General features: G+C 39.6%; 1 pseudogene; it reads right to left on the reverse strand.

The window, feature by feature from the left end:
* Positions 1–7,269: 7,269 nt before the first annotated feature.
* On the reverse strand, positions 7,270–7,671 carry LOC147429944 (large ribosomal subunit protein eL32z pseudogene; annotated as a pseudogene).
* Positions 7,672–8,101: the final 430 nt, after the last annotated feature.

Here is an 8,101-nt window from a genome sequence, read left to right on the forward strand (position 1 = left end):
TTGGGTGTGTTCTAACTCAACCAGGAGAGAATAAATTGGACTACCCCATTAGCTTTGCAAGTTGTCAATTGAATGATGACGAGAGAAACTACACCTCTACAGAGCGGGAAGGTTTAGCTATGATTTATGCAGTGAAGAAATTTTTCTACTACCTTCTTGTCAACAAGTTTGTTTCCTATGTGGATCATCAAGCCTTGTTGTATCTAGTAAATAAACCTTGTTCCACGAGAAGAATTACACAATGGTTGTTAATTATCTTTGAGTTTTATTTTACCGTTGTGGTGAGACCTAGTAAAAGAAATGCCATGGCAGATCATTTGTCTCGCATACCCAATGGTGAATCCCCTAGTGGAGTTGATGATGAATTGCCCGATACTTCCTTATTTCTAGTCGAGACTATTCCTGAATGGAGTGAGAGGATTGTGAACTTTCTGGTTAATGGTTTTCCACCCAAAGAGCTTATAAGGACATAGCTCAAAAACTATTAAAAGAATGTGAACCTTATTCTATCATTGTAGGAAATCTCTAAAGTCTAGGGAAGGATGATATTCTTAGACGTTGCACCCGTGAGGATGAGTATTTATACATACTGCAAGAAGCCTACATGGGTATAGCCGGAGAACATTTCTCACGGGAACTAATAGCTAGAAAGGTGTTGCAATAAGGCTATTGGTGGCCTACCTTATTCAAGGATGTGATGAATGCCAACACTTTAAGAAGCCACAAAGAAAGGATAAGATGCTTCTACATCCCATCAAGGTAGCCCAACCATTTGAGAAGTGGGGCTTTAATTTTGTAGATCCAATTAGTCCCCGGCTGTGCGTAACACTCAGTCACGATATATCATTGTAGCTACCATATGACCAAATGGGCTGAAGCAAAAGCAACATGAAAAGCTGATGCAAAGACAACAGCTAAGTTTCTCTTTGAGGACATTATCACACACTTTGGATGCATCTTTGAACTTGTGAGTGACAATGGAACCCATTTTATAAATGAAGTGATAAAAGAAGTCATATCAGACTTCATGATATCCCACCACAAGTCTACACATTATTATCCATAACCAAATGGCCAAGCTGAGAGTACCAGCAAAACTCTCATCTACATTTTGACAAAGACAGTTGAGGCTCATTGTACAGATTGGGATTACATCATCTCTATGGGCTTATCGTACTTCTTACAAAAGTGGCTATTAATTGTACACCATTCAAAATGGTATATGGCCAAGCATTAGTTATGCCATGGGAGTTTGTAATTCCTAGTCTGCATGTATCTTCACAAGAAGGTTGGGATGGTAACCCTTTATTGAGTGCTTATACATCCTTGAGAGGTGAGATGAAGAAAGACAATTGACTGTGCAAAATGAACTTGTGGAGAAAGATATAAGGAAGAAATGGTTTGACCGTCATCTAAAGAACAAAGATATCAATGTTGGTGATAAAGTCCTTATGTATGGAGTGCGTAACAAAAAGAAATAGTTGAAATATGCAAGAAAAGGACCATATCAAGTGTGTGAAATTAACCCGCAAGGTACCATTCATGTGGAGACTCTAGATGGAGTTGAAACCATTGGATTCCTCAATGGGAGTAAATTTAAAAGGTACTATGATCCTCTAAGCCAGGAAGAGTTACAAGCCATCCATAAAAAGAAAGCAGTCAAAGAACAAGCAAAGCTTAAAAAGATACAAGAAAGAGTTGAGGCTCGATAAAGACAAAAACATCTTAGACGCCAAGGAGAGCCTAATTTGGGAATCACGGGCGCGTTTTTTGCAGACATTGATGATGATTCATTGGAATCTAAGCCACCTCTATGATATCCAATTGAACTAAATAGCCTCTATAGGAGAGTACTATATAACTCATTATTGGATACACGAGCTCACCATAATCTGTTATCCTATGGAGTTTGGTGTCAGCTAGGGAAACCACCCCTATCCACAAGCACCATCCAAGTCAAGGGTGTCAATAGAAAGTAGACCACTGTTTTTGGAATCCTACACACTCGTGTTATTTATGACAATGGAGCCCGTGGTTCAAAGCTTTTTGGTCATGCCTGTTGGTACTATGGAGGGTAATAGGATAATATAAACCTGGCGTGCAAATGGATGTCTGTAATCAAATGTAATATCGATTTGGAGACCGGGAGTATCACGACACAAAAACCAACTCATGGCCCTACGGCTCAAGGAATAACACCTAAAATCTCACCTATTCATAACACAAAAAAAAATAAAATATTGCAAATCCAAAAAGTCACAACATCCTTGCCAGTAGCACAACTCTCTAAAGATTCAATTTCCATGGCTACAACAAATAGTGCTACATCAAAGGATCAACATGATCTGACCAAGGGTACATATCAATGGGTCCTCAAGGTATCCTTGTTGGACCCCCTATTGTTCAAGTTAGTTCACAAAGGAAACCTCGAAGGAAGGCGTCCACTCAGGTTAAGAAGGTGAAAACCAAATCATGTTGGATTCACAAACAACTATTAGAAGCCCAAGGCTACTATGATGGAAATGATTAAATTGAGTACCTAAACATAAATCGTTTCCTTCCCTATCCACTATGAAACCATGTGAGTCAAACCTTGTGATTCCAAAGCCGATAGAAGCCTCATGGGAATGGAAAGATCACAGAATGCTACACACCTATTCCGGAGCTATTTTGGGTTCCAAGGCAAAACCAATCTATTCAGCTTAGCTCAGGAAAGAGGGAGTTCCATGAAGCTTCTATATCCTCATGTAATGCATCCATAGAGGTAAAAGCTTCTACAAAACCTCCACCTACCATAGATAGCCTCTATGAAGCTAAAAAGATTCAACACCTCCCATTGTTCAATTATTACCTGATGGACTACTTCAAGTTCGTTGATGGTAGAGTACCTTACCACCCTTGCAAATCGATGAGGCACCCAAGGTAATAGAGAACTATTGGATGAAATCCTCACCTATTACCAATTGGAATAGTTGATTCCAAAAGGTGATGACATCCTTTTAAAGTATGATCTACCCAAGGAAGGGGGGAGTCTTCATTCCCGTCAGCCTATTGAATTATTTTCCTCTTACCCTTCTTTCCCTAACCTTGAGCTTTTCGATTTTAGGGATTGTATATACATAGATATATAGTAACTAACCACCCTAGTTTAAAACAAAATAAAAAATAAAAAATACTAAAGAGCAAGAGCAACTAGCAAAACAATGTGCACAATACTGACCCAGACCTACACATGTCACATCAAGTACAGTGAAACAAAAACCTATGTCATCAAACACCTAACCATCCTCTATTTGTGTTCATAGATATGGTTGATTCTTATGAATATTATTTTTACCTATCTCAAGTAATGCATTTATGTTATCCTCATATTTCCTTTGAATGGGATTCGGTTGTGAGAGAAATGTTAAGGAGTTAGAGTGGCTGGTCCGCCTCTTGACTATGACGGATCCCTATTCTATCCAGGAAGTTTGCCTAATTTACAAGTTTATCCTTTTGCCCGGCTGAGTATGCACGCCTCATGACATTCCTAATACTATTCTGCACGGAGAGGACGAGGACAATAATGAGGATTGGACACGCGAGACACACGGCCTTACTGAAAAGGATTACACCTACCTTGATGATGAGGATGGTGGTTTCATCTTATAGCTATCGACCGAGCTCTCCAACCTCCACTTACTTTGATTCTCATCACTATAGTGATGGAGGGTAGGTAGGGTTAGTACAATAGGAGTGTTTATGTTTTAGAGTTTATTGATTAGCAAAGTTCTTTTTTTCCCACTGATGTGCCTCTGGAAGGTGGATGTTTGGTGGTGACTATTGTACAGTTTGTGACTACATAAAGATGCCTTCAAAGGACAATGACAATGGATGTTTACATGTTACAAGAAATGTTCTCCATTATATCAGGTGTACTACTTCCGTTTATCTATGATTTCCACAGTTACATGTTTGCATCTTGTCATTTGAGTTTCTAACAGTGCATAAAATTATGAAGTTGTGACATTGCCAATTTAGATGCTATAATTTTCTCAAACTTCTAGTACCTTGTTCTTCTCTTTAAGTTTGGTCTATTAGCTGGCTTTAAGTAGGTATCGGGACCTTGGGATAAACTTGCCACTTAATTGCTCACTTTAATTCCTAAATAGTCTATTAATTGTAGTAACTTTAGTAATGTTTTAGACTATGAGGATATAGTTCTCTCTAGCTTATTCCACCTCAGTGTGACTTGTGTTGTGGAAGTCTATGTGTTGAGTTGGTATTTGAGACCTCGAGTCTCCCGGCTAGTTTATGCTCAAGCTGGTATTTGAGACCTCGAGTCTCCCTCAAGTCCCCCAGCTACTTGTAGCAGCTATGACAAAAAAAAAAGAGAGAAAAGAGAAAGAAAATAGCACAAAGTTCCTTGTAGTTTATGTTGATCACACTTAAGTGGTATAAGTGACAAGATCACTAGTGTTTAGACCCCGACGAGCATTCCTAGGGTTAACCACTCTTTAATGTTCGTCAATATAGTACTTACTTTAGCCCTAGCTCTTGTGTACTTCTCTTAGAGTCAGCCTAATAGACCTTAACTCAATTGGATTTTATTCAGGTACTACGCTTGTTCTAGTTGGCAATGTTACAATTCATGATTTTTTTTCGCATTTCTTATAATATCATGTACGCATCTCACTTATTGCACACCTGCACATGCTACCTTTGAGCTTTCACAATGTTTTTTTTCTTCTGCCTATAGGTACTCCTATCATGGATCCTGATGCTGCACTGTTATATTCCGAGGGTAGAATCTACATTAGAAAGGGGGGCATGTTAACCATCGGCATCCACTTCTAGTAGTCATGGGCCGAGCTTGTCGGTCCAATAGAAAAAGGGTAAGAGTGATCATCGATGAGAGGTGCACTCTAACTGGAACATTCAAGGGTTAGCTGGCTAAGCACGGGCGTCCAAGTGTGAATGAGCAAGCTCATATAAAAGTCACCTAAACCTAAAAATCACTCATACTCTCATTTGTGCAATTGAAGAGTGCTCTTGCTCCATCTCCATCTTCTTCTTCATCTCCTTGTGTGTGTGTATATGAGTGTGTGTGTGTGTGTGTGTGTGTGTGAGAGAGAGAGAGAGAGAGAGAGAGAGAGAGAGAGAGAGAGAGAGAGAGAGAGAGAGAGCATTACGCTGGCACGGCGGTGACAAGACGATTGAGCACGGCACGGCAGTATCTCCCTCTTCTTCACGGCGAGGAATCCTCCAAAGGCAAGCGTAGGGCGGTGAGTGACACATCTTTGCTCTCTTAAGCTTGCTAGATTAATTTTGTTGGGTTCTTGCATCCATTTGTGGCTCGCATACATTGTACAACAAGTCCCTTGCTTTGACACGTGCGACAGTTGCGCACAGTGAAATAAGTACTTACTCCTCCTACTTAATAGGATTCCCACAGGGGGATTTAAGGCTTCCAAAATAGAAAAAACATTAAACATACATATGGATAAATTGAAGAAATTTAATTAGTTTTATCAATGCCTTGGCTCATTCCAATTTGGTTTAGTGGTCATGGAGGTGTTGATTATTCTCTACCCGAGAAACCCCCACTTTGCCTTGTGATCTCTATGACCATTCTACCACCCCGTTATCCAAACCCATAATGAGATACTTTGCAATGAGGTTAGGAAATACCCCTCATTTGGAGTGGATAGAATGTCATGGATCATGTGTGGGAGCTGGTGGAATGTGCCGAAAGGAACTCTCTCTCTCTCTCTCTCTCTCTCTCACACACACACACACACACACACACACACAGTGTAGCTATAGAAATAGCTTGAAAATGACCCTATTAGCTAGACATACTTTGGACGTTCTTATGTTCCCAAATACTAACTTACCCACCAATAGACTTGTTAGCTTATATAATATGGCTTGAAAATAACCCTATTGGCTAGACGTACTTTGGACTTCCTTATGTTCGAGTTACTAGTTACTGACTTACACACCAATAGACTTGTTAGCTTACGTAATATACTCTTGGATAAATTTTTTTAAAATTTTGACACCCGTAAGCCCTTTTGTTGTTTGTAGCTCTTAATTGAGTCCGGCCCATTTGGCCATTTGGTGATATCCTCAAAATTGATTTAAATTTTTTTAATCCATTTCATTGGGTTTGGATATCTGCCTCTCTCGAAGTCAAAATTTGATTTTGACATTCTTGTTTCTTTATTCATTTTGGAATTTTATAAAGAAAAAAAGAAAAATAAAAAGACAACTCAAAAAGATCAAACTTGACTCAAGATTTCATGCAAACTACTCACTTACAATTGGCCAATTTTTTGATGAGTTTTCTCATTTTTCTGGGTTATACAAATTGGCGAGCGGGTATTTCCAAGCAATGAAATAATCAAGCAATTCCCTTCAGACAAGCTAGATTAAAGTAGTTTATAAATTATATGATTTCTTGAGCTTGAAGACCAAAGTAATCGGGCCGAATTCAAAACACGTGGTGTCGGTGCATACCTTAAAAACAATCTATCCTAATGGCTCAAACTCACACACTCCTGACATATGATTAATACCAGACTCCCACAAAAACTCGAGCAATCATATTAGTTGCTACAGAAGTGTAGTCGTGAAAATTAAAAAACTTGCATGTCTTCTCTCATAATTCAAGACTACACATGCTTGATGCATGGTGCCAATACCCCTTGGCTTTATGCACTCCCTCCTTGTCTGCCCCCCACCTCACCTAGTACTACTTGTCTGCATCAACTGCTGGCCTTCTCCTTCACATTGCTCAACTGCTAGTATCTCGTTCGATTCTTTAAGTTTTTTTATTTAAAATGATTGGCCCCTCATTCGATGCTTTTCGTTTTTTATTGAAATCATTGGCCTCTTCTTACGTAATGGGTCTACAAAATAACACACATAGATTTATTCAGCTAACAATACAACAATTGTATTCCACAAAGAAACAAAAGTCAAGTAAACTAACACCTTTGAGGAATCAAATGTGATTGGAAAGTTCAAGAGATATTGCCGAGATGTTGATATTTCCACCTCCTCTTCACTTAGAAGTTTATAGTTACTCTTCTCCATAATCTAAGAACAAATCTAAGTCTCTCTCTCTCTCTCTCTCTCTCTCTCTCTCTCTTTGGAGATGATCATTGATATTGAACATTCCAAAACCAATAAACAGAGTGTGGCTGTCACAAACACAAAATTACAATTCCAAAATTTCTTAAACTATCTGATCCTTAATGCTCTCATCATTAGGACCGGCAATACCTACTCATCATCCTGACTACAAAGCCTGGCAGAACCATTCGTAACTACAATGTTGAGCTAAGCGGCTCGCTCCACAATCAATTTCCACTTCAAATTGGATATATTGTGAGCAAGCTCAACACAAAACTTCTTGTTGTGCATCATAAGAAGGTCCAGTTTGGCAAAATTGTGCACCAAAAACTTTGTGGAACCATTGGGTAGCACATGCCTTGTCTTCTTGTTTGAGCCATACCCAATGTTAGGCATCAAAATGAACCCTTTGAATTTTTTCCTAACATGTGAATCAATACCCTTTGGTCTGTGACAGCTTGGTTTGACATAGATCTTGCGATCACTCTGAGCACGCTTGAACTTCTTCACACGCTCCTTCACAATCCTGAGCTTGACGAGGGGGGTCACCATGGCTGCCGCTCTCGCCTCCCACCTCTCACACGTAGGCCCTGGTCTGCTACTCGTTTGTCTCTGCTGCTGTCGCTCTCGCCTCCATCCTCTCACACCTACGTCCTGGTCTACAGGTCCATGGTTTGCTACTGCAACCATTCCGCGCCGACATGGATTGTTTGGAGTAGCAAACCATTGCGGGTAGGGTCATATACAAAAAGGGAAATTACCAAAATACCCCTTTAAGTTTCCCTCAACTTTCAAAAGTTCCCAAAGTACCCCCCATATTTTGTCCTAAATCCCCAAAATGCCCTTTAGATTTTCCAAAATTCCCAAAATACGCCCGGTTTTGAGAAAATGCAGCTTCATAAGAACACTGATTGTCTATCAATACAAGATGCTAAAACTACAATTTGAGTTGGTTATGTAGGCTTTGCAGACGAATTGCTTC

Source organism: Adiantum capillus-veneris, chromosome 22 (assembly GCF_014529385.1).
Source record: "Adiantum capillus-veneris isolate H3 chromosome 22, ASM1452938v2, whole genome shotgun sequence".
Classification (NCBI taxonomy): domain Eukaryota; kingdom Viridiplantae; phylum Streptophyta; class Polypodiopsida; order Polypodiales; family Pteridaceae; genus Adiantum; species Adiantum capillus-veneris.